The sequence below is a fragment of the Triturus cristatus genome, chromosome 5_1, assembly GCF_964204655.1.
Source record: "Triturus cristatus chromosome 5_1, aTriCri1.1, whole genome shotgun sequence".
NCBI classification, from domain to species: domain Eukaryota; kingdom Metazoa; phylum Chordata; class Amphibia; order Caudata; family Salamandridae; genus Triturus; species Triturus cristatus.
The window spans coordinates 659,759,065-659,786,145 of record NC_140587.1 but is presented as its reverse complement, the minus strand read 5'-3'; positions in this window follow the sequence as shown (position 1 = coordinate 659,786,145).

Below are 27,081 nucleotides of genomic sequence, written 5' to 3'. Positions count from 1 at the left end.
CAGGCACTTAACGACCCCGACTTACCCCTGGTTTGTGAGCATCACGCCCAGCAGCTGCATGCGCAGCTGCAGCAGCAGCCCTCGTTAAGTATCATAGAGCAGTTACAGGGACGCCCTTCTATAACGCACTACCCATTGCTGTGGGGATACTTACAAAACCGCCTGTTACCAAGAGAATAACATTGTTTATTTGTGGTCAGAAATAAGCCAACCCACACAATACCCTAGGTTATAAATAACAACAAATCTGTGGCAGGTGAGGTTGATAAGTGACACCCAGTGGAGGTATACTGTTATTTCTGAATACACACAACGCTAGAGAATAATGGCAACACCACTAGAACACGTGATAAAGAACTTTACTACTCAGGGGAAACGTATAAGAAAACATTGTGGAGAGCTGCACAAGCTCACACAGACTATGCTACACCCTTGGCCAAAAGATGGTACCTTCGATAAGGCAGTACTAGATCATGCTCAAACATTCCTGGAAGGGAAGTACTCTGGGAACAAACTAGATAAACGTAAAGAAACCCTGGCTCGGTGGAGAGTCTTTAAGGACAATGATGAAAAGGCCCCAGTACCTACCGCACCGCCACCAGCCTATGACGCAGATGGCATGTATACAGAGCGAGTTGTTAAGGCTGACCTAGAGCCTAATTTAAATGATCAGGCAGCTGTAGGACATGAGGATATTTCTGCTTCAGATCCCTCAGAAGATTCACCAAACAGCATGCCAGGGAATGCGCAGGGCCAGATAACCCTAAGCTCCCAAAGCCCAGGGGTGCAGTGTGCAACATCAGGAATGCCAGGTCAGATTGACGCGCTATTCACAATAAAATTGACACCAGCACCCAACTCTGCAGCTCACCAGCAGGAAGAGGGCTCAGAGAGTGATGGAGCCTCTGGTGATTCACAGCACAGCTCCCACTTGCCGTTTCCTAGGCCTAACCCTACAGCGCCTGCATTTGTCACTGAAATTGGCGAGCCCTTAGAGACAAGGACTAGACACTATGGCCCATTCCTCTCCCCTGGCCAGCAGCACAGCAATACACAGGCACACCATAACGGGTGGCGACCCCTTAACACAGGTCCCAAGCGAGAGGAAGAGTACTTGCTACATTTCAATGGAAGAAACAGAGATAGTGAACAATCTCGCCCAGAAATAATCACTGAGGCGGACATTAGCAGATGGACAACAGAGCACGACTTACACCAAGGAACAGGTAGAGAATCAGGGGACATGTCACACGAGCAACATTCAGGGAGTCCCACTGGCCACCCCGCAACAATACAGTGGTTATCATTACAAGTGGACAGGGTAGAGGATCAACTCACTGAACTAATGGGTGGCTTAGGCCAATTTAGAAGAAGGCAGCCACCAACACTAAGTGAATTGGCTGGAGCTGCAGGCCCGGTGGGTTCACGTAGTGGTGGGGTCCCAATGATCCCCCCACAGCAGGAGCCATGGATAGACTTCCATCAGGAGGTCCAACGCATAGCCCCAGCCCCACCTCAGAGTAACCCAGCAGCTCCTCTGATGATCAACCCAAGCACAACGCAAGCTCTGCCAACAGATGTTACGCCCCCATCTATACACATACCTCAGGTAGTGCCACCAGTAGTCACACCACGCAGGCCAGATGCACAACAGATGGACCTTGATAATCTTGATCTACCAAGTGTGCTCGAACGGGCAGAAACAAGATGGAGAAGGCAGAGAAGGACAGAGAGAGAGAGACTTGCAGTGCAAGGTAGCCATGGGCGGCCTGATGACATCCCACAAGATTATGATGTATCAGGTACTGCAACGCTAAGAACAACAAGATCTAGAACTCTGCATCACATGGCCCCTAACAGGCCATTGCCGCCAGTGACCAATGGTCTGACGCCAAATGAGATAGTGATACTTGGGGAAGGGACTGACTATTATGTCAATCCATTCTCAGATAATTTAGCAGGTTGGACAGAAGCTAATGCACCTCAAATGAATGTCTGGCCTCGGGATGGGTCATTTGAACCAGAAGAAATGGCCACAGCTGAAGAATGTATTCTGCAGGGGGCAGGAGATGACGATTGGGATTACGATTATATGAGCAAGGGCCTAAGAGTTTGGCAGAAATACTCACGTAGCTATGACAACACAAGGCCCACAGGGGTGACACGCCAGCTACCCCTGTTATTTAAAAATGTTAAAGATCCCCCCCTCTATGTTCATTGGTCACTAATGGACAAGGACAATTTAAAGAAACAACTCCCACCTCTCACAGAGGGTGCTGGAAAATGGATACAGGCCTTTGAGAAACACACTGCAGGTGTTCCATTGGCTATTGGAGATGTAAAAAGTCTGCTCACCTCCTTGATTGGAGAGGATGCAGAGGACATGTTCACACGCATTGACACAAGACTGTCTACTACTAATACACGGTGCGACGGTAACCCCTTCGATAAGATTAGATCACCCCTATGGAATGAATTGCGTAGGAAGTTTCCTGACGTTCCTGACATTGGCTCTTTGATGTCACAGACAATGCAAAGCAATGAAGATCCAGCACAGTACATTTCACGAATGAAGGAGAAATGGCATCAGGAATTGGGAGAAAAATGGGATGTAACAGGGGGTAATTGTAGGTTCTTTTACCACACAGTAAAAAAGGGACTGCCCACTGCTGTACAGGACAAATTAGATGGAATAGTAGCCATGGAGTGCAAACCATGGCCAGAGATACAACACCACATCATTCATTTTTGCAAAAAGGAGCAGGAACAGGAGAAGAAAAGGTTATTAGCTATTGAAAATGCAGCAGCTAAATTAGTGCAGCAAAAACTTAAGAAAAGGGAGACCCCTGATACAATGATGGTGGCTTCACCAGTGAGTCAGATGACTGCTGTTACTAATTTCCCACAAGATGCCCAGACTGCACTAGGAGGTAACACACAAGTAGCTGCACCAAACCTACAGGAACAGCCCTTCAATAATAGTGTGCAACAACAGGCATACACCAATGAGCAACAACAGCAGTATTATGGTAATGAGCAAATGAGGTATGCAAATACTTGGATGCGGGGGAGAGGTAGAGGATTAGGCTTCCAAAGACCTGCGCCACAGCCAGGAGCACGACTGTGCTACTACTGTCAGCGACCAGGACACCTTATGAGGGAATGCCATACCAAAATGCGGGATGAGGGGAGGTCAGTAAGTAGAGGAAATCGACAACAAGCTCAAGTGCCAGTACAATACTACCAGCAGCAGCAGCCGCTGCCGCCCCAAGCAGTATATTCCTATCCTTCCCCAGCACAGCAGCCAATGCTGCAGCAGGTACAATTACAGACACCTGCGATGGCCCAGATGCAGCCCCAGATCCGACAAGCACAGCCACAGCTACTTCAGCCACAGATGCCTGTGTACCAAATGATGCCACAGACGCAAGCTCCCGTGCCTCAGGGAGCCACGATACTGCCCACCACCAATCCCTTTTCACAGGGCACCATCCAGCAGTACCAGGCTGGAGGGTATTCAAGTTAGGACAGCCCACAGACAACTCTAGTGTGTCCCGTGTTATCGTGCCTCACAAATATCAGAGAGGACCCAGTTGTGTATGTCACGATAAACAACAAAACTTATAGTTTTATGGTTGACACAGGTGCTACGTTTTCCTGCATTAGGGAAGGAGCACTGCCCATCTCCAACCAGAGCGCAGACACACAGGGTTTCTCTGGGGCAATAATAAGGGTCCCTTTTACCAAACCAGTACCAATGGAAATAGGAGGTAAATGTATTCAGCAACGCCTGCTCTACTCAACACAGTCCCCAGTAAATCTCTTGGGACGAGACCTCATGGCCAAATTAAATATGACAATTAGTTTTAAAGAGAACGGTACAATGACTTGTTCCATTCCTGGTACATCAACGTGCAGGATGATGGCTGTCACTGTGGATTCCTCCCTGAGAGATGAGATAAGAGCCCGCCCAATGGATGAGCAAGCATTCTCCACAGCGGTACACATTGTTGTTGCCAATACACCAGAGATGAATGGGCGCACTGTCCAACTTCCCAAGGAATTCCTTTTTCGTCCCCAGTCACAGAACATGCCTGTGCCTGACAAAAACATGATCCTAGGAATACACTGTCTTGAAATAACACCCATGTATGGAGCCTTCTTAGCACTAGACGACTATGCCCACACATGGGCCTGTGTCATTTTCATCGAACCTGGACATCAAGTAAGGAATATTTCAGATCACCAACTATTTGGAGATCCTGAGGAATATTCCAAAGCGGAGATTATTTACCAAAATCCAGTACCTTTGTCGGTGACAGTTGAGATTAGAACTCCAACTCCGCCCGAAGTATTCGATGCTACCCGTGACTCAGACTTAGCTCAGGTACCAAGCATTCTTTGGACAACAGGTCCCAATGACGTGGGGCTCATTATATCAGCTGCACCATTCAGGGTGACACTGAAACCAGGTGCCCTTCTACCTAGAGTGCGCCAGTACCCTTTGTCTAGGGAAGCAGAGGAGGGAATTGCCCCTACCATACAAGCACTGCTAGATCAAGGTGTGATATACCCCTGTATCTCGCCATGTAACACGTGCCTTTTTCCGGTGAGGAAACAGGAGACTAATCAATGGAGATTAGTGCATGACCTACGCTCAATTAACAGCATAGTGATCCCAGAGTTTCCCATCGTCCCAGACCCTTCAGTGATACTTACCAACATCCCACCTGACACTAAATATTTTTCCATATTAATGCTTGACAATGGGAAACCCGTTAGGTAGGAAGGACCCAGGGTACGTACTTATTTAAAAGACAAAAGGTCCTTCAAAAACAATACAGCATGCAATAAATATAGACCAGAATCGGCTCTATATTGCTCGTACAATGCCCAGCCGGGCATTGAAGTTTTAATAATCAATAGAATTATATTCTGACATATATTAGATTGAAGAGTGGGACACAGTCCTGTGTCCTTAACAACTGAACATAAAGGTACAGACAGTCAAACAAAAGAAACATACATCAGGCTGAAGAATGAAGCTTTTTGCCAATTCGAGATACAAGGCAAGCTTTCTTTAAGGTACAAAGTCATGCACAGTTTTTAACAAATGCGTTTAAAATGCATGTTTGTACATGGGGTCGACGACGTTTCGATCTATTCAAAAATTACATAGATCATCATCAGGACTAGAAGGAATAAAAAGCCTGATTTTACAATTCCTGTGAGAATGGAAAAGGAAGAAAGGGAGAAGGAAAAAATATTATCACTGAGAAAAATCAATGGTGCCAGTTACCATGCACGGCATGCCATACGTGAGGAACACAACGAGTGGTTGGTTATTGGCGCGAAGGAAGTGGATTTGACTGGTGAATTTACCTAAATGAAAATTGCGAGACAGCGCATTCAGACTGTAAGTGCGCGCGAAGGACTAGCAAGGGTCCTTAATGGGACAAGCCAAGCGAAGAATTCGGTGTTCGTTGAGCTAGTGCATGATCGAGTGAAACCGAACAGTCAATCGGACGTGAGGACTACGGTGAGCCGGTAACGCCGTGACTAAAAGGAAAAAGAAAGCACGAAACTAACCCAATTCGGGAGACGAATCGCCTCTAGAGCAAGTACACACAGTCCCAATGGTAACGCGGATCAATCGGCCAGAATTAAACCATGGCTGTTAAGCTGAAAACTAAGAACGGGAAAAAGGTATTAACCGGGGCTCCCCAATGCGGGAGGGGCGGAGGGAGGGGAGGGGAGGGACTCACCAATTGTGGGCTCCAGCTTGTTGTGGGAATTAATAGCACGACCAACTATCCAACAAAACGGCCTGAGAATCCAAGGTCCGCCTGTGGAAAAACGTAGCGTGGGAATTAGGAGATAAAGTAACAGGGTCGAGGACAACAAAACTAACCAGCTAGAGCACTTACCAGTGTCAAGGGGGAATTGCACGATCGCCAGTTGGTAGTGCCTGCCTCGGCTTGTTGGTATAAGAAAGCCACAGGAACCACGTGACAGCCAAGCCTAGGTCATGTGATAGGAAGTGCCGGCTGCGCTGGGATGTGATTAACCGAAGTGAATAAACGGCGGACATGTTGGGTCAGTGTTATGTGATTCAAGTGAACAGAAAGAGAGTAAGTAAAAACCATAATAGGTAAATTAAAACCATATCAATCCTCCACATTTTGTACAGGCAGGGTAACAGTCATAGAAAACTCTGAAAACAAGGATTTGGAACAAAGTTTCCGGAAGCGTCTAAATTAGAGAAAGCCAGTCCTCATTCCTGTTTAGACCATTGCGGATAGTATCAAGTAGAATAATAAGTTTCAGCTCTTCTTTATTCAGGATTTGTGCCAGATCGCCACCTCTTGGCGGCAGCTTGATGACTCGTAGAACAGTCCATTTGATGTCTTTGTCCTGGTGATTGGCCTGTTGAAAATGTTCAACCAGTGGTGCATTAGGGACATTACAGCGAATCCTGCTGCGGTGTTGACCAATCCTCGTTTTAATCTTCTGGGTAGTCTGCCCTATATAGTTTTTCTTGCAAGGGCACTGAATCAAATAGACCACATTACATGTATTGCAATTTGAGAAACCATTGGAATTAATAGTAATGTCACCGAAAGAAAAAGATTTACCTTCTAAGGTTAGATCACATAAATTACAATTAACACATTTCGCGTGTCCCAGTAATGGCGTGAGACCCCAACATGCATTAAGAGTTGTGGGAGATGTTTTTTTGGGGATTGCAGCGCGCACTAGGTGATCTTTTAAATTGCGTTTTTTTCGGAAGGCAAATAGTGGTCTTTCCAGATTGAGGTTGCCCGCATTCAGTATGGGCCAGTGTTTCAGAACAGATTTCCGCATCTGATTAGAGATGACAGAGAAAGTGGTGACACAGACAATTCTTTTGGTTTCTTTCTTGGGGTTGGGTGTGAGCAGTGTTTCCCTGGGGCAATACCATGCCCTTTTCTGGGCGTTGCGAACAAGTCGCTTGGGGTAACCTCGTGCTTTGAGTTTTTCGGACAGGACCGAAGCCTCGGTGAAGTAATTCTCTTTTGAAAAGCAGTTGCGCCGAATGCGCAAAAATTGAGAATATGGTAAAGAGTCCCTCAAGGCCCTAGGGTGATTACTCTCATATCTAAGCAATGTATTCCGTTCGGTGGGCTTCCTGTAAAGTTTGGTGAGAAGCTCACCTTCAGAGTGATATATGGTCAAATCAAGGAAGGGAATGGATGAAGAGTCAGTGGAGAGTGTGAACTGGAGACCAAGGCAGTTATTATTAAGCCAGTGTTGGAAATTGGTCAGTGAGTCAGTACTATTGTGCCAAATTAGAAAAATATCGTCAATATATCGACGCCATATTTGGATGCCAGATATAAAGGGGTTAGTGGGTGACAAAATGGTGGTGGTTTCCAGAAAATCCATGCAAAGAATGGCCAAGGTCGGGGCAAAAATAGCGCCCATCGACGTGCCTTTGACCTGCTGGAAAAATATGTCATCAAAACAGAAGAAGTTCCTAGTGAGGCAAATCTCAAGTAATTTCAGAATAAATAATGTGGGGACTCCATGCGGCCTAGGTCTAGATTCAAGAATTTGTTGGATAACCCTGAGGGCAAAGGGCTGTGGAATATTGGTATAAAGTGATTCCACGTCAAGAGTACACAGGAGGTGCTCAGAAGGATCAAATGGGTGGTGCTCTATCAAATTGATCATGTCCATGCTGTCTCTAATATAGCATTGAGTCTGGGGTACGTAGTCTTTTATAAAATAGTTGACATACTGACCGAGCGGTTCTAGAATAGAGCCGCAACCAGAGACTATAGGGCGGCCGGGGGGAGTGGTAAGGTGTTTGTGTATTTTTGGAAGAGTGTAAATTACCGGTGTCCTGGGTGATTTGGCATTGAGAAATTGGAGTTCTTTGGGGCTAAGAAAACCCTCATCTCTTCCTTCAGTGGTAATTTGAAATATAAGAGCCTGTAATTCAGTTGTGGGGTCTCTAGGAAGTCTGCAGTAGTGTTCAGTGTTGTGTAGTTGGCGGAATACCTCTGCTTTGTAATCAGTCAGTTCTTGAAGAACTATACCTCCACCCTTGTCTGCGGATTTAATGATAACGGAGTCGTTATTTTTTAGAGATTCAATAGCTTTCTTTTCTGGAAGGGTGATGTTAAATGGAATAAACTTTTTTGTGTCTTTCAAGGTATTGAGGTCTTTGAGTACCATTTTTTCAAAGGTGACGATTTCCACCGGTACCATGTTTGACGTTGGGAAAAAGGTTGAAGGGGGACGGAATGGTGTAAATGCCGTCGGTTGAGGTGTGGCATTATTCAAAAAATAGGCATGCAGGCGGAGGCGTCTGAAAAATCTAAGTAGCTCAGCATGAAGGTCAAGATAGTTAGGATGCGTTGTAGGGACAAAAGAGAGTCCTTTACTGAGCAGAGATAATTCAGTGTCAAGTAGGGTGTGTGAAGACAGATTAAAAATGGGAATAGTTGCCAATTGTGGGGTGGTGGTCATGGCGGAGTTTACCATTGGTAAAACTTCTGTCTGGTCTGCCGTTCGCCGGGTTGGTTGTACCATCTCTGTGCCCGTTTGACTCGCCCCCGTCTCGACGGTTCTGTCTGGCCTCTGCCTAAAAAATTCTGATTTCTGGAGGAAGTACTAGGGCCCTCACCTGGGTCAGAGTTATCGGAGGATTCTGCTGAGGTGTCTGAGAAGCCAACAAGGGTATTCCGTTTGTTGAAGCGACCCCAAGGTCTGTTGTTCTGCGGATTTGAGTAAGATCTGTTGGTATAAAAGTCTTTTTGAAGGTAGGGGTATGTACGTTCAACTGAATATGCCTTGATATCCTTCTTTACTTTGAGAGATTTTTTGTTTTGTTCAATTCTCTGGAATTCATCAACGGATTTTTGAACAGATTCAATCAATTTCTTGGCCTCAGTGACTGAACTGGAGTCTTTTATCTGTTTCTCAATCTCAGTCAGTTCCTCAATGAGTGTCGTAAGTGTTTCGGTTGCAATCTCGATACCCAGGACTAACCAATGTCTAGAGCACGTTGTGCCAATATAACTGAAGTTGTTAATGTATTTAGGGTTGTCCGTGAATATACCAGGAATATTTCTCACTTGGAGCCCCACTGGAATAATGTCGGCTTTAAGGTATTCAGTTAACATACGAACCATGAGTTGGAGACGTATCTGCTTTTTCTTACATTTTTCTAGTTGTTCTGACGGGGAAATATTTGGGCTAGCAGTGTTGTCAGCTGCATCGGTAAATAGTGATGGACCTTCGCAGATCTTCTTTATGTATTCATCTGAGTATAGAGGTGCATGGTCTGACATATTAATTGAAAGGTCAAGTTGAAGTTAGAAGGAATTAAAGGAGAACAGGGACAGGCCACTCAATTTGAGAGAATTAGGGAGAGCATCCCTTACAATCCAGCGATTGTGCTAACTATATTAATGCTTGACAAGGGGAAACCCGTTAGGTAGGAAGGACCCAGGGTACGTACTTATTTAAAAGACAAAAGGTCCTTCAAAAACAATACAGCATGCAATAAATATAGACCAGAATCGGCTCTATATTGCTCGTACAATGCCCAGCCGGGCATTGAAGTTGCGATCTGGCACAAATCCTGAATAAAGAAGAGCTGAAACTTATTATTCTACTTGATACTATCCGCAATGGTCTAAACAGGAATGAGGACTGGCTTTCTCTAATTTAGACGCTTCCGGAAACTTTGTTCCAAATCCTTGTTTTCAGAGTTTTCTATGACTGTTACCCTGCCTGTACAAAATGTGGAGGATTGATATGGTTTTAATTTACCTATTATGGTTTTTACTTACTCTCTTTCTGTTCACTTGAATCACATAACACTGACCCAACATGTCCGCCGTTTATTCACTTCGGTTAATCACATCCCAGCGCAGCCGGCACTTCCTATCATATGACCTAGGCTTGGCTGTCACGTGGTTCCTGTGGCTTTCTTATACCAACAAGCCGAGGCAGGCACTACCAACTGGCGATCGTGCAATTCCCCCTTGACACTGGTAAGTGCTCTAGCTGGTTAGTTTTGTTGTCCTCGACCCTGTTACTTTATCTCCTAATTCCCACGCTACGTTTTTCCACAGGCGGACCTTGGATTCTCAGGCCGTTTTGTTGGGTAGTTGGTCGTGCTATTAATTCCCACAACAAGCTGGAGCCCACAATTGGTGAGTCCCTCCCCTCCCCTCCCTCCGCCCCTCCCGCATTGGGGAGCCCCGGTTAATACCTTTTTCCCGTTCTTAGTTTTCAGCTTAACAGCCATGGTTTAATTCTGGCCGATTGATCCGCGTTACCATTGGGACTGTGTGTACTTGCTCTAGAGGCGATTCGTCTCCCGAATTGGGTTAGTTTCGTGCTTTCTTTTTCCTTTTAGTCACGGCGTTACCGGCTCACCGTAGTCCTCACGTCCGATTGACTGTTCGGTTTCACTCGATCATGCACTAGCTCAACGAACACCGAATTCTTCGCTTGGCTTGCCCCATTAAGGACCCTTGCTAGTCCTTCGCGCGCACTTACAGTCTGAATGCGCTGTCTCGCAATTTTCATTTAGGTAAATTCACCAGTTAAATCCACTTCCTTCGCGCCAATAACCAACCACTCGTTGTGTTCCTCACGTATGGCATGCCGTGCATGGTAACTGGCACCATTGATTTTTCTCAGTGATAATATTTTTTCCTTCTCCCTTTCTTCCTTTTCCATTCTCACAGGAATTGTAAAATCAGGCTTTTTATTCCTTCTAGTCCTGATGATGATCTATGTAATTTTTGAATAGATCGAAACGTCGTCGACCCCATGTACAAACATGCATTTTAAACGCATTTGTTAAAAACTGTGCATGACTTTGTACCTTAAAGAAAGCTTGCCTTGTATCTCGAATTGGCAAAAAGCTTCATTCTTCAGCCTGATGTATGTTTCTTTTGTTTGACTGTCTGTACCTTTATGTTCAGTTGTTAAGGACACAGGACTGTGTCCCACTCTTCAATCTAATATATGTCAGAATATAATTCTATTGATTATTAAAACTTCAATGCCCGGCTGGGCATTGTACGAGCAATATAGAGCCGATTCTGGTCTATATTTATTGCATGCTGTATTGTTTTTGAAGTACCTTTTGTCTTTTAAATAACTAAATATTTTTCCGTCATTGACCTGAAAAATGCATTTTTTAGTGTCCCTCTACACATAGACAGCCAGTTCTTATTTGCTTTCTCATTCCAAGGTAGGCAATTTACATATAAAAGATTACCCCAGGGGTATTGTGAGTCCCCCAGTGTGTTCAACAGAGTTGTCAAAGATGACTTGTCAAATTTCCAATGTGACAGCACCTTGCTACAATATGTCCATGACATACTCCTCTGTAGCACCACTGAGCAGCAGTGCCGACGGGATACAGTTGCTCTGCTTACAACATTGGCACAGAGAGGATACAAAGTAGACAAACAGAAACTCCAATACTGTCAGGAAGAAGTACAGTACCTAGGACAGCTGATCTCAGCATCAGGGAGAAGAGTTACCCCAGGAAGAGTAGAGGCAATAAGAAGCACTCCAGAACCCCAGTCAGTTAAGGACATGCAAAAGTTCCTTGGACTAGTGAACTACGTTAGACAATGGGTTTTTGACTATTCCACCATTACTGCACCACTCCTGGCAGCTGTCAAAACGGCCAAAGACAGGCATAATAAGATTGACTGGACACCTGAAATGACATCAGCCTTTACAAAATTGAAAGATGAGATTACAAACGCACCTGTGTTAGGCTCTCCTGACTACACAAAAGAGTTCTATCTGTTCACTCACTGTAATGGACAGGTCATGACAGCAGTCCTCACCCAGAAGTACCCCATGGGCCACAAACCCATCGCATACTTCAGGGGCATGTTAGACTCGGTAATGAAAGGCCATTATCCTTGTGAGCAGGCCTTATCAACCGCAGCATTTGCTGTTGAGAAAAGCACCCCCATAGTCATGGGCTCCCCTCTGACACTGTACACTGAGCATGCAGTATTCGCAGTGATACAAAAAGCTAAAACAACTCTCACCACACAAAGAGTATCTGAAGTCATACTGTCATTACCATCTTTGAAGGTTGTTAAATGTCATACTGTGAATCCTGCCACGTTCTTTGTTCATCCCATTGCCACAACTGATGATGACAGTCATGACTGTGCCACATATTGTCCAGATGAGTCAGGAACAGTGAAAGAAGACCCGTTGCCAGATAGTGTAATTTACTTTGTTGACGGTTCCTCTACCATTGATCAAGAGACAGGAATAAGATACACAGGTGCTGCAGTGGTCAGAGCACAACAGAGAGACTCCTCTGACTCTCTAGACATCGTACAGCAAATACCATTGCCATCGCATTATTCAGCACAAGCAGCAGAGTTGGTAGCTTTGATTGTAGCCCTCAAACATGGAGCTGATAAAAGGATTACTGTATACTCAGATTCTGCATATGTCACCACACCAACACATTCCAGCATCCTGAGATGGAAAAGGCGTGGCTTCCTTAAAACTGATGGCACACCTGTAATGCACAAACAGTTACTTAAGGAACTAATAGATTTATTAACATTACCAGCAGAAGTGGCTGTAGTAAAGTGTACTGCACACACAAATGGCCAAGATTTCGTTTCCAGAGGAAATGCCATGGCGGATTGGGCTGCAAAAGCAGCTGCCAGAGGGCCCCGACCTGAACCATCTCAAGTGACAGAGCAAAATACCTGTGCCCCCATCCTGTTTGCTCAAGATGCATCCGTCAAAGTACAGGTAGATACACAAAATACAGTAGATGACTTAGGTGAGTCGCTGCTCTCAGATACCACTGATCCAACACTCCCATACACTATAGATGACACACAGCAATATGATATCATTGCACAACTACACCTACGAGAAATACAGGAGAGTGCCCCTCCTGAAGAGAAAGAGCTGTGGAAGAAGAGAGGAGTGCAAGAAGATGTCTCAGATTTTATTTACAGACAGACAATGACAGGGAAGCCAGTTATGCCACAGGCACTATTGCAAGTAGCACTAACTCAGTTACACCTTCCAACGCATGTCCCTCGTGATATCATGTCCACAACTTTGCAGACAGAGTGGTTCATCCCCAATGCATATGAGCAGATACAACTCTTTGTTCACCAGTGCCTCATTTGTCAACAATATTCACCTAACCCAACTATGAAGACAGTTGCCTCAACAATACCAAGGCCCAAAGGTCCCTTTAGAGAACTCCACATTGATTACATAGACATGATTGACAGATGCAACAATTACAGGTACCTCATTGTAGTGGTGTGCCCATTTTCAAGGTGGATTGAAGCTGGACCATGTGTCCATTGTGACGCAAAGGCCGCAGCTACTTTTTTGCTTCGTGAGGTCATATGTCGCTGGGGATTACCGGATGCTATTCAAAGTGACAATGGCCACCATTTTTCAAATGATATCTTTGCCATAATTACCACGATGTTAGGAATAAAACATAAATTGACATCAGCCTATCATCCACAAAGCAATGGTATTTGTGAGCGCCTTAATGGCCTACTCAAAGCCAAAATCAGTAAGATAAGTGCCACAATTGGAAAGAAATGGCTCTATTGCCTTCCCATTGCTCTGTTCACACTCAGAAACGCTCCCAGTTCTGACCATCACCTTACACCTCACCAGCTTGTCATGGGCAGATCAATGAATGTGGTTGTTCCCTCCACCAGACTTAAAGTAGACACTGAAATGTCTTCTGAGATTGTGAAAGCTGAACTGTTTGATTACTTGTGTGCACTAACTCGTGCTGCAAAGTTCCTTTCTATTCAGATATCAAGATACAGAACAAGGGCTCTATTTCTGATAAACTTCCACCTATATGTCCTGGGACAAAAATCTTCGTAAAGAAACATGTCCGGAAGTGGAAAGATCCTAAATTTGAAGGACCCTATCAGGTCATAGACTCTTCACCCACTGCAGTCCGAATAGCCGAAAGGAAGGCATGGATACATCGGAGCCACGTGAGGATCCACCCGGCACCATCCCAGGCCTGAACTATGGACAAGAGGAGGGCATCATGTTTCCATGGTCTATCCAAGAGAAGGAGTATGAAGATCGCATGGCCATCTATGGACTGAGACACAGTAACAGACGTTCCTCGCATACCGAACTTTCACTGAAAAAGATATGTACAGTAATCGGTATTCTCTTTGTTGCATTTTTAATTGCAGTAATTGCATTTGATTGGGTTGTGGTGTATCCAGAGAGAAGGGGAGGTACAGCTAGCAATGTTAGATCTACCCTAGGACAACCCCAGTCTGAGACACTTCCTGACACCTATGCACCGCCCATCCTGGCACCTTCCACACCCCCTGCTAACCCAACGAATGGGATATGGTACTGGATATCACCTTGAATGCCCATGTGCCAGATACTCATTAAAAAGGCCCACCAGAATAAGCGAAGTGTTGGGAGTGAATTAATTGTCAGAGGCATAAAGGCACCTGCCAGGTATTCACCACGTATCACTCGCAAGCAAGCAGTGGCCTCGCCAGTAGTAGACTGGGTTAGTAAACTTCAGGACACAGTTGTGTACACCTATGACCAGCATTTCATGCCTGGTTTCCACTCCCAGCGCACTGATAAGATGTCAGAGGATAATGGGGTTCACAATGCACTGTTTGACAACATGTGGTATAGAGACATGAGGGAGGTCGGGAGGAAGGTCACGAATGAATCTTGCTTTGTGTGCTCTCACATCCCTCATGCTGTAGGCGCAGACAAATTGATATTTCCCAGAGACGTGCCACCACCCACTGCCAAATGTCTCCTACATCTGTTTCTTTGTCGCATACATGGTCAGATACAGCTCCACTCAGCCACAATAGATGGTGTGTTTGTGAATGCTACAGAGTGGGATGACAAATACGTTACATTTACAGTGGTAACAAATCCATCAGAGTATGAAAGGAGGATAGGGGCTTACCGTGGTACGGAAATGCCCATCGGCCTGTTGGAGGTCTGGAGATACCAGTTTAGGAGACTAGGGTACTTCGCCTTCCCAACACCCCCGTCAAAATGCCACTCACCAGTGCATCGCCAAGCCAACCATAATGATTCCCAGTGCCCTTGTCAGTGGAGGCCAATATTGCGCCTGCAGGCCAACATTTATTTTAACGGCAGGTGGAATGGCCCACATGACTTGGTATGTAAGGCAGCCTCCTTAGGGGATGCCATTGTGGAGAAAGATGACACACAACGTATTGATAAGAAGATAGGGGAGGAGTGCGCTGAGATATGGGCACAAGAGACTAGAAGATACACTTTCAATGAGGGTACAAGATACCAACCAAAGAAAGCATACAAGCTAAAGTCTCCTCTCCTTTGTTTCCTAGGTAATGGAACGATCTCTGTGGGCTGCAACACAAACTGCAGCAGCACAATTTTTAATTCGGACCTTCAGTACGGCACCTCCAGCCTCATGGACATCTATTGGGCCGGCGGTGAACACATTTATCTGCAGCTGCCACCCCACTGGAAAGGACTCTGTTCCATGGTTATGATGCATGAACTACACCTGGTTGTACCAGCAACGAACATTTCCCGCATCCATACCCACCCAATGACAGGTGATGTCACCCTGCTCCACCACCGAAAAAGGAGCCTTCAGAAATACTTCTCCACTGGTCCATTTCACGGGGTTCCACAAGAATTCCTCCTTTTCAACGAAGCTGAACTATTCTTCGGGGGCGCTGTCCCCATGTTCCAGACAAAAGCCAATGCTCGCTGGCTCCAAGTGACGCGATACGAACTGATGCAGCTCGTCAACAACACCCGTGATGGGTTCAACGCCGTGAAAGAAGAACTGAGACCTCTGAGACTTATGGTTCTAGAGCACAGATATGTTCTAGATCAGCTGACTGCGATGAGTGGTGATGTATGTGCAAGAGTGGGGAAGTCCTGCTGTACTTTCATTTTGGCTAATGATGCGGACAACGGAAAACTTACAAAGGCCATCGAGGACTTGGACACTTTGGGGAAACAGATGCATGAAGAAAGGAGGTGCTGAAGCAGACGTTTTTGATAATTTGTCCAGTTTTGACTGGATGCCTTCATGGCTGTCTGCTGTACTAAAATTTATGATGCCTATAATTTGTGTTCTGTTGCTGTTGTGTTGTGGTGTACAGATTCTAATACATTGTGTGAAAAGATTCAGTTCTAAGGTAATTGGTATGAACTACGCGAGCTCAGGGGTGTACACTGGAATACGCACTGAACAGGGGGACGGGGAAGAAGTAACTAGGCTGAACATAGTAGAGCTCACCATCCCTGGGTCCAGCACGTCACAAGCTTCCCTTGGTAGGTGTTATCAGCCCCAGGTGCCTGGTAGCCCCCCACTTCCTTCGAGGAAAGACTTAGTACACCCGTATGAGATAATGGCTGGGGATAAAGGGGAATCACAGGGAGAAATAGAAGCAGGCACGAATAGGAGTGAGGGAGGGCCTTCTCCTCGTGACGCCACATGGCCACTGCCCCCACCGCCGGCTAAGTATGCTGTATGAATGGTGTTCATTAAAGATGAACAAGAGGAGGGAAATGAGAAAGGGACTGATTGTCCCATATAGTTGTCCTGAGACATCCCTCCCACTTGCCCGTGCTGTGTAGGCCCTTTTATATGTTATATAGGCCTTTGTTAAATTGACCATAGCTCTGCCATTTTAGTGCATCGCAGGCTGATGGCAGGTCTGACCCAACTCTGACCCAACGCAGATTCAGTTCCTCTTTCTGCGAGGCCTTCTGCCTCCAAACTGGTAGCCCCCACCCTACCCGGTCGGTACCAAAGTTCAGCATCCTCTTGACACTTCGACATACAGTAAGCTGCATCCTGGCATAGCACTTGTTTCCTGGGCAGGTTTCCCGCATTTCAGGAAGTGGCAACCGCAGAGCTCAAGTTGGGAGAACTGAAAGGATGTATGTATGTATATATTCGATCTGTGCACAATATCTGTTTATATTTTTTGCTTCGCGTACAATGTCTGCTTATAGTTTCTGCTTGCTCTGTGTAATTTACGACAAGCGATTGGCCTGAGAAACTGACCTTTTCACCTAGTTCATTGTCAGCATTAAGTGGTAAATGACGACATGTCTGGTGAAATTCTGCAGACGAGGTTTATTTTTGGGTAAGAGTAGCGTGCGAAGGAGCCCTTAGATTAGTATATAAGGGGAGCACCCAGACACCTCGACGGATTACCTCGCTGTCTGTATGTAGGTGACAGACTCCGTAGGTCTTCTCCAAGAGCACACAGAGGCTCTTGTGTTTGCTTTTGCGCCTGCTTAGCATTTTGTTGTATTTTACCTATATGAAATGTCCTGTTGTGTTTAGTTGTTGTTCTCTTTATTTCTGATCACAATGTATTCATTTCATTCAAAATTGCAGGAATGCTTGCTCTAGAGTAGATATGAGAGTACCTTGGTGATAGAGATCTCATACACTGATGCGTTTATACACTGTGTTTTCTTTCTCTCAGACAATCTGATACGGAGAGAATGGATATGTGATATTTGAATTTTGTGTTTTGTATTTTATGCCTTTGTCTTGCAGTTTCTTTGAAGTTGCATCTTCTCATTAAACTACTATTGTGATCTACCTCCAATTCCATGTCTCACATGTCTGTTTTCTTCAGTTTTAGAGCAAGCGTTCCCAGGCACCCCTGCTCAAATTAAGGTGCCCCTTTTGTCCCTGACTCACTCTCCTGCTCAGTTCTGTGGTGGCTACCGGGGCTCTGAGTACAGCCCCTAGCTTCCTTGTCCTGTAATAAATCCTCCCTCCGACAGTTGGTGGTGGTGCTATTGGTAGTATTGGTGGTGGTGGTGGTGGTGGTGTTGGTGGTGGTGGTATTGGTGGTGGTGGTGGTATTGGTGTTGGTGGTATTGATGGTGGCATTGGTGCTGGTTGTATAAGTGGTTGTGGTATTGGTGGTGGTATTGGTGGTAGTTGTATTGGTGATATTGGTTGTGGTATTGGCATTGGTATTGGTATTGGTGGTTGCAGTTGTATTGGTGGTGGTGGTGATATTGGTGGTGTTGGTATTGTGATGGTATTGGTGGTGGGATATTGGTGGAATTGGTGGTATTGGTGGTAGTACTTGTGATGGTGGTGGTGGTATTGGTGGTGGAGGAGGTGGTGGTATTGATGTTGGTTGTGGTATTGGTGGTGGGGTGGTGATATTGGTGCTGGTATTAGTGCTGGTATTGGTGGTGGTGGTATTAGTGGTATTTGTGGTGGTGGTATTGGTGGTGGTGGTATTGGTGGTGATGTAATTGGTGGTGGCTGTATTAGTTGTGGTGGTATTGGTGGTGGTATTGGCATTGGTATTGGTATTGGTGGTGGTGGTTGTATTGGTGGTGTTGATATTATTGGTGGTATTGGTGGGGGTGGTATTGGTGGTGGAGGTGGTGGTATTGTTGGTGGTGGCATTGTTGGGGGTATTGGTGGTGTTATTGGTGGTGGTATTGGTGGCTGGAGGTGGTTGGCGTGGTGGTGGTATTGTGGTATTGGTGGTGGTATTGGTGGCAGTGGTATTGGTGGTTTTGGTGATGGTATTAGTGGTTGTGGTATTGGTGGTGGTGGTATTGGTGGTGGTGGTATTGGTGTTGGTGATATTGGTAGTAATCTTTTTTTTTTTTTTTTTTTTTACTTTTTATTTCAGTTCATGGTATACAAGTTATCTTATACAAAATTAGATACATTCAAAATCAATAGATAAGTTATCAGTATTTGATATTCACAAAATCCAGTATATGTAAATGTACATTTGATAACGAGTGAACAGCAGAAGAGCAAATGGAGCAGAGCAGCATCATATAAAAAAATAAAGAGGTCATACACCCAAACCATATTGCAAAGGAAGAATAGAGTTCTCAATCTCTCATATAATCTATTACTAACCCCCAAATTTCCTTGCCAAGCTTTTGTTTGGTTAAGCCTTTCACAGCATATAGATTGTATTCTAAATAAAATATATTAAAGAATCTTGCACGCCACTGTTCAAACATTGGTGCCTCTTTTTGGAGCCACATAGAGGCAATACATAACCTAGCAATAGCAGTAACTAAGAAAATTAAGTAACGTATTTTATATCTGGGATGTATAGATATAATTTCTGTGTCCATCCCTAGTAACATGTCCGTAACTGATAGTTGGATAGTTACTCCTGAAATTTCCAGTAGAAACTGTTCAATATGCAAGAAAAAGATGTCTAATTCTCTGCAGGTGTAAAAAATGTGCACGATATCAGCAGATTCACTACCACAACGAAAGCATTTTCCATCATTTGAACTTCCCCATTTGGCAATTCTAGCAGGCGTATAGTAGAGGTTGAACATTGTTTTATAATATTGCGTTCTGAGATTAGCTGACACAAAAACCTTTGCCGCAACGTTAATATACTCTTCAAGGTTAGTACCTGTTTTCCCCAACCTAGTATCCCAAAGCAAGTTATGCTTGCCAAGATCATCCACTTGGGTCTGTTGAAGAATGTTATATAACATACCAATACGAGCCCGCTTCCTTATCCCTTCTACTAAAGGATTAGGTTCAATTATCCCTCCCCTTTTAGATAAGAAGTCCCGAAATTGCAGATATTTATAAAAATCATTTCTGGGTATACCATATTTCCCGGAAAGAGCGGTAAATGATGATATAGCCCCATCCAAATACAGATCCCCAATACAAGCTATCCCCAGTTCCCTCCACTTCTTGGCCATCCTATCCCAAAAGACAGACGGGAGTAGCAACGATGCTGCTGTTGGTGTATATTACGAGATTTTTGTAACCTTATATTGTTTCCTTATAGTTCTCCATATTTTGAATGCTGCCATTAAAACTTTAAATCTTGTCCGCTTATAGTAATTTAGTTCGAGAGCTATAAAGAAACGGTTATTAGCTTCAGTGCCTAACAAAATTTGAAATATTGATGGATATTCCGCAATGTTTGCCACCTCTTCCCCAGTTAGTAATATTCGCATATGTTGAAGCATGCAGGCATAATAATATAGTGTAAAATCAGGAACCGCCCAGCCTCCACTTTCTTGAGGTAGCGTCATAAACCGCATAGCTCTGCGCGTTTTCCCCTGTGCCCATAAAAATCTGGCACAAATTGACTGTAGCTTTTGGTGTTGTGTACGAGTAATCTCGAGCAGGACAGCTCGAAAAAAATAGAGAACTTTTGGTAAAATCACCATTTTTAAGACGTTACAGCGACCAACTAGAGAGAGATGTAGACACTCACAGCGATCTAATTGTGTTTTAGTCGCCCTCTCAATGCCAGCCCAGTTAACCTCAACCATTGATTTTAAACAAGTCCGTAACTTAATCCCCAAATAGGTTACTTCTGTCATATTTCTTGGGTCATTAATAATTGGTTGATTTAAGCTCAAAATTTGTGTTTTGGACGTATTTAACTTATATCCAGAGGCAGTGCCGTAGTTACTGGCCAGATTTTCAATTACCTGTATTGCTGCCATAGGGTTTGGTGTAACAACCGCTATGTCGTCGGCATAGGCAAGCACTCGGCAGGATTCCAACCCACAAACCATGGAGTCTATTCTCGGGGTGCGTTCAAGCATATTTAAAAAAGTGTCTATATATAGAGAAAATAGCAGGGGTGAACAGGGACAGACCTGACGCGTGCCTCTGGAAATCAAGATCGCCTCTGACTCATTCCCCGCAATGCAGATCTTTGCCGTTGGGTCTTGATACAGCACACGGATGGCCTTGATAAAATCCGGGTTCAAGTCCACATGTAGAAGGGCTGCCCAGAGAAAATCCCATGCCACCCGGTCAAATGCTTTCTCTGCGTCGAGAAGGATGAGTCCGAATTCAGCATGTTTTACATTAGCCCAGTCAATCATTGTTAATACACGGTTAATGTGGTTAGTGGTCCCCCGCCCTGGTATGAATCCATGTTGTCTGGTGGATACCAAGGATATTATGACCTTCGAGAGTCTGTCGGCCAAAATTTTGGCATATATTTTACCATCCACATTGACCAATGATATGGGCCGGTAGGAGCCAGGAAGAGTTGGAGGTTTATCCTTTTTCCTAAAAATAATTATATTTGCTTCCTTCCAAGAAGGCGGAGGAGCACCCTTCTGTGCCTCAAGTATGGTAGCAAGTAAATCAGCTTTAATTTCCGTAAAAAATATCTTATAAAATTCTAAAGGTATTTTGTCTGGTCCTGCAGCCTTACCAGAAGCTAAATTATTAACCGCCCCTTCTAATTCGTCGATAGTAATGGGTGTGTCCAAGGTGGCTGCGACAGTGGGGTCTAGCTTTGCTACGATGTTATCCCGTAAAAGCATCCCCCCATTAAGCATATCAAGGGCCTCCCCAGTGTAAAGTTTACTGTAGTAATCATGGAATACTTCAAGAATCTCTTTAGGTGATTCCCTAGCTATACCGTGTGCATCTATTATTGTGTCAATACGTTGCGCTCTCTCCTTAGTTCGTAATCTCTGTGCGCGGCAATGTCCCACCTTTTCACCGTACTCATAACTATTTTCGCGTTTAAGTTTATATTTAGCTGCTATATCCTTGCTCCATTGGAGATTGATTTTAGCCTTACACCTAGCCACCTCCATCTGCAATGGATCTATCAATGTGCCCAGGCTTATCCCATGTGCTAAATTTACCTCAGCATTAACCAAATTTGAGTACAATATGTGCATAGCCTGTTTTATCCCTTTTTGTCTATATAGCCCAAAGCTGAGGGTCTCACTTTAAACGAGTCCCAGACTATCCCACAGGGGGCAGAGTTGTGATTAATAGTCAAAAATTGCTTTATACATTCCCTCATGTGGTTCACATATTTTTCTTCCATCAGCATTTTACGATCGAAAGTAAAAGACCTGGGTTTAACATCGATTTTAGGCACAAATATGTTCAAAATTAAAGGTCTGTGATCTGAAGTGATTCTTGGTGCTATCGCAATTGATGCCCGGTTTAACAACTCTGGGGAAAGGATAAAATATTCTAATCTAACCAGCTTGCGATGAGGGTGAGAATAAAATGTACCCCCAGGATCTAATCCATGAAGTGTCCCCCAAGCATCAACCAAGCCGTGATCCAAAATCAAATTAGCCTTCAATACTCTAGGTTTCCTTCCCCCGTATTGTATACCACCCACCCGTAGGCCTTGTGCCTCTGTATGTATGTTGAGGTCTCCGCATATAATCAAAGGAGTGGGCCATAAGGCCAATTCTATATTTAGTGTATCCAGTACCTCGGCCTCATCGAAGTTAGAGCCATAAATTGAGCACACAGTATATATCTGAGCACAAATTGTTATAGCTGTAATAGCCCATCTGCCATGTTTATCCGCCATGGTTCTGCCTGTTCCCTGTATTATGGAATTAGCTAAAATTGCTACCCCCCTATTCGTCGTAGATTGCTGTGTGCTTACTAACATGGAGAGTCCAATCTCAGTTATCAAATGCTTCCTCTCCCAGGGAATATGGGTTTCCTGTATACATAATAGGTCAGGATGTAGCATCCTTATTTCAGCTGCGACTCGCTGACGTTTATCACGATTGTTAAGACCACAGACATTAAATGAACATATGCGTAAGCCAGTCATTCCACATCTAGTTACTGTTGCTGCCATAATCATTCCAGAGCCGCAAATGCTTTAATCTCCATGAATCAATTTGGTTTATCATATATCTCGTTCTTATCATCAAAAACTTCATTAGATTGTATACTATTTGCTTCACTCTACTCCAACCATGAACTTTTTTATACAATTTCAGCCCCCTCCACACCGCTCCAATTTCCCTACCCAGATTGCCGCCCCTCCCCCACAAGGCTTCAGCCGAAGCCCTGACCCTCCCCCCCCCCTCCCAACTTCCCCGAAAACAAGGCTTTGGGACACAAGGTCCCGGCGATGGAGTTGAGATCCAGCTTCCTCAAGCCAACTCCCAGCCGCAAATAAGTACATTAACTTCTCATACATAGAAATACAGAAAACACCCCACTACATATAGATTTTCTTTTCTTTTTTTTTTTTTACGAGAAAAAAGATTATGATAACTAAGTCAGCAATCACTAAAGTGAGTGTAAGTGCGCTTTCGCTGCAGCTTCTGATGTGAAATATCGTACCTGATCTTTGTTAACAACTTTCAGTTTTGCTGGGTTTAATAAAAATGCCTGTGCGCCTTTATTCCTATATGGAGTGATAAGTTGCCGTTACTGCCATCTAGTCTCGACTGTAAGTGGACAATAATCTGGTCGCACAAAAAATTCAATGCCTTTGCCTGACTTTTTATGATCAGGGCGGGCCAGATCGTAAAGAGCCTTCCTCGCTAAGAAGTTGCTGACAAAGATTAAAATTGCTCTCGGTCGTGTATTACTAGAGCCAGGTCTAGATCTGGGGGTAAGGGGAAACCTGTGGGCCCTCTGTATTTCTGATTTCCAATTCCAGTGTGTTAGTGTTGGAAAAGCTTCTGTAAATAATTCAATAATAAATTGCCGCACATCTGCCCCTTCAGCCCCCTCTGGAATGTCAATAACGCGTAGGTTGTTCCGGCGTAATCGATTTTCCAAGTCCGTTAGTTTCCAAAGTGTGTCGTCTTTTGTGGCTTGTAGGGACTCAGTAGTAGCTTTTTGGGTGGCCAGTTCGTCCTGTAAAGATGAAATACGAGCCTCGGCTTCTGAAAAGCGAGTAGTGAATTCAGTACAGGATTTTTCAATTCTTCTAACAGAATTTTGCAATTTGCGATAAGCACCTTGCATGCGCTGACCCTCGGTTCTAGTTTCTTCTCTATGGGCATGGATGCTCTGATAAATATCCGCTAATGATATATTTTCTGGATTGGCCGTGCTATTCCCAGGAGCGTATGTAGAGAGGTGGTTATCAGCCACAGTACTGCTCCCTCCAAGTTGTGTAGTGAAGGAATAATCCCAGTGTAAGCCTTTAGTTGCATCGTCCCTTGGGGAGTGAGGACTAGGCCACTGTTCTCGATGCGTCAGAAGTGTCAGAAAGTGAAAAAAAGTCCCCAGAATCAATATCTTTAGCTACATCCCAGGTATTGGAACTGGCGATTTCTGGGAGGTTAGGTACAGGCTCACGAGAGTGATCGGCTATACTCATTTGTGCTGTAGTGTTTTCCAGTACTGATTGCAGGCTCTCTTCAGTAATCAAACCACCGAAGGGGTCAGTTGAAGAATCCGAAGGGATTGCTATTGAGGTCAGGGTATTCGCTGGCGATGTAGATAATATCTCTGGGTTCAAGGTGATGCTAATTACATCCTCTGTAAAGCCCTCTCGCAAAGATACATCACTACCCCCGCCTTTATTTCAAGCTGCAGCGCACCCTTTTGTGGGTTGTCGTGGCAAGGTAGTTCAGAGTCAATATTTTTTCTGGGCTTCGATTTGCTGGCCGAGAATATATTAGGTACAGTTCTTTTCCCCCCTGCCGGGTTTGTTTTTTTAGCTACAGATACTTCTTTTGTCTTTACCTGTCGCCCCCCGCTCTGGGTGTATTCTCACCGCCAGCAGCCCCAGCGTTTCCATTGTTTCCCGCGTCTGCAGGGCCGCGGGTTCTGCCGCGCACAGCTCGCAGCGGCATCCTACTAGCGTTCCGATCGGATCCGCCTCCAAAATGGAACAGCCTCACGGGACGCCAAACAAGTGAGCAGAATCACCACAGGATTGCCGGGGGGGTGGTGTACAGTCTGAAAAGCCAAAGCATCCTGTATGGTGTTGCGATATGATGTTTGCCACCGCGGGACTTAGTTAGTATCTCGCCAGCGCCGCTCTGCAGCCGGGAGTCGGAGGAGCTGTGGTTTCACTCAGCCGATAGGAGCGGCCGCCATCTTGGTAGTAATCTATGTACAATGTTGATGTTTTTTTATTTATATGTATAATGTATGAACATGTACTTGTGACATTAGAATGTTTTTTATAAAAACATGATTTATATATTTTGATAATAAATGGTTTAAACTACAAGTTTGTTTGGGGCATGTTATTCGTAATATGTCACCAGATTTAAAAGTATTAAGTGGGGGAGGTGTTTGTGTTGTTGATTACTGTATTTTCCCTGGTTTCTTTCCCCCTGAAGTGCTTTTTCAGGGACCCTCTCATGGGTTTTACTAGTATTGGTGGTGGTTGTCTTAGTGGTGGTGGTGTTGGTGGTGGTATTGGTGGAGGTGGTATTAGTGGGGTATTGGTGGTGGTTGTATTGGTGGTGGTATTATTGGTGGTGGTATTGGTGGTGGTGGTGGTATTGGTATGGTGGTGGTATTGGTGTTGGTGGTATTGTTGGTGGTGGTATTGGTGGTGGTGGTGGTGGTATTGGTGGTATTGGTGTTGGTGGTGGTGTATTATTGATGGTATTGGAGGTGGTGGTATTGGTGGTGCTATTGGTGGTAGTATTGGTGGTGGTGGTGGTATTGGTATGGTGGTGGTATTGGTGTTGGTGGTATTGTTGGTGGTGGTATTGGTGGTGTTGGTATTGGTGGTGGTATTGGTGGGGGTGGTATTGGTGGTGGTTTTGGAGGTGATATTGGTGGTGGAATTGGTGGTATTGGTGGGGTGGTATTGGTGGTGGTGGAGTTAGTGGTGGTATTGGTTGTGGTGGTATTGGTGGTATCGGTGGTCGTGTTGGTGTTTTTGGTATTGGTGCTGGTATTTGTGGTATGGTATTGGTGGTGGTAGTGGTATTGGTGGTGTTGATGGTAGTGGTGGTGTTGGTGGTGGTATTGGTAGTGGTGGTGGTATTGGCAGTGGTGATGGTATTGTTGGGGGTATCGGCAGTCGTTGTGGAATTGGTGGTGGTGGTAGTATTGGTGAACATGGTGGTATTACTGGTGGTGTTTTGATGGTGGTGGCATTGGTGGTGGTGGTATTGTTGTTGGTGTTATTGGTGGTGGTTTTGTTGTTATTAAAAAAAGGCTTTTGAAACCAACCCCTCAGGTTGTTTTAGTACAGATGACATGTAACACAGATGTGCTGTTGTAAGATTCAGCCCATTAGTACAGGATTATGTGCTACCTGGAATTCACATGACTTAATTTGCTAATCATTTCTAAATCCATTTTACATTGGGGGGGTGGTTTGAAACAGACACAAGAGAATTCCAGGTGCAAGTGATTGAAAGCAGGTGCCCGTGTTACGGGGGAGGTCATGCCGCTTGAAAAAACACAAGCGGTTTCAACTGAAGCAGCGCATGTCTTGCCTGCAGTAAGAAAAACTCAATAAAGTAAATAGTGCTTACTGACTAAATTACAGGTCCCGTGTAACAACCGAAGTAAAAGGGCCAGTCGCCATGTAAGGGTACAAATGAAGACAAGGCTGTACTGAGGGACTAACAAGCCTAATATCGAATCTGAAGGCAGCATTTACAAAAGACAATGACACAAGCCAATTAAAAATATAGGAGGAGTGTGGGTGCAGCTACTCTCCCATATTCTACTGCAGCAGTCTTGCAGAGCGAGCAGCACATGTGCGCTGCCGCTAGGCTCGACCTAAAAATAGGTGCACAATGGTACCGCTGAAGGTACCCTGAAGTCGATCAGAATAGGTTTGAAGCAGGGGTGTCACCTTTAAATGAGTGTGACAACAAGCCACCCTCTCCTCTGGATGTACCATGGTGCAACATTACAGCATCATGTATATCATCAAACTATGAATGCCTAATAGGTGGTAGCTGGATACTTTTCCAATGTTTTCCTTGCATGCATTAGTATGCTTCCAGTGTGATTGGACAGGAGAGGTACCAGTGAGCTAGCTCCCCCAGGTCCTAAAGAAGAGCCAATCAGGGTCACAGCTTGAAACATGTCGACCGTTAAGAATTGATCCATTATAATCTCTCATCCTAAGCTCCCACTATTTTTATTCATACCGACTAGAGGTTAAAATAAAGTGACAACTACTACCCAGGTATTTTTTATTTTCCAAATCTTTTTAGTGAAGGTTGCCACCTTTTACCACAGCGTAAAACGTAAGATAGGCAGCTGATATTAATTATAAGGTCTTATACACAAAGGGCATACAT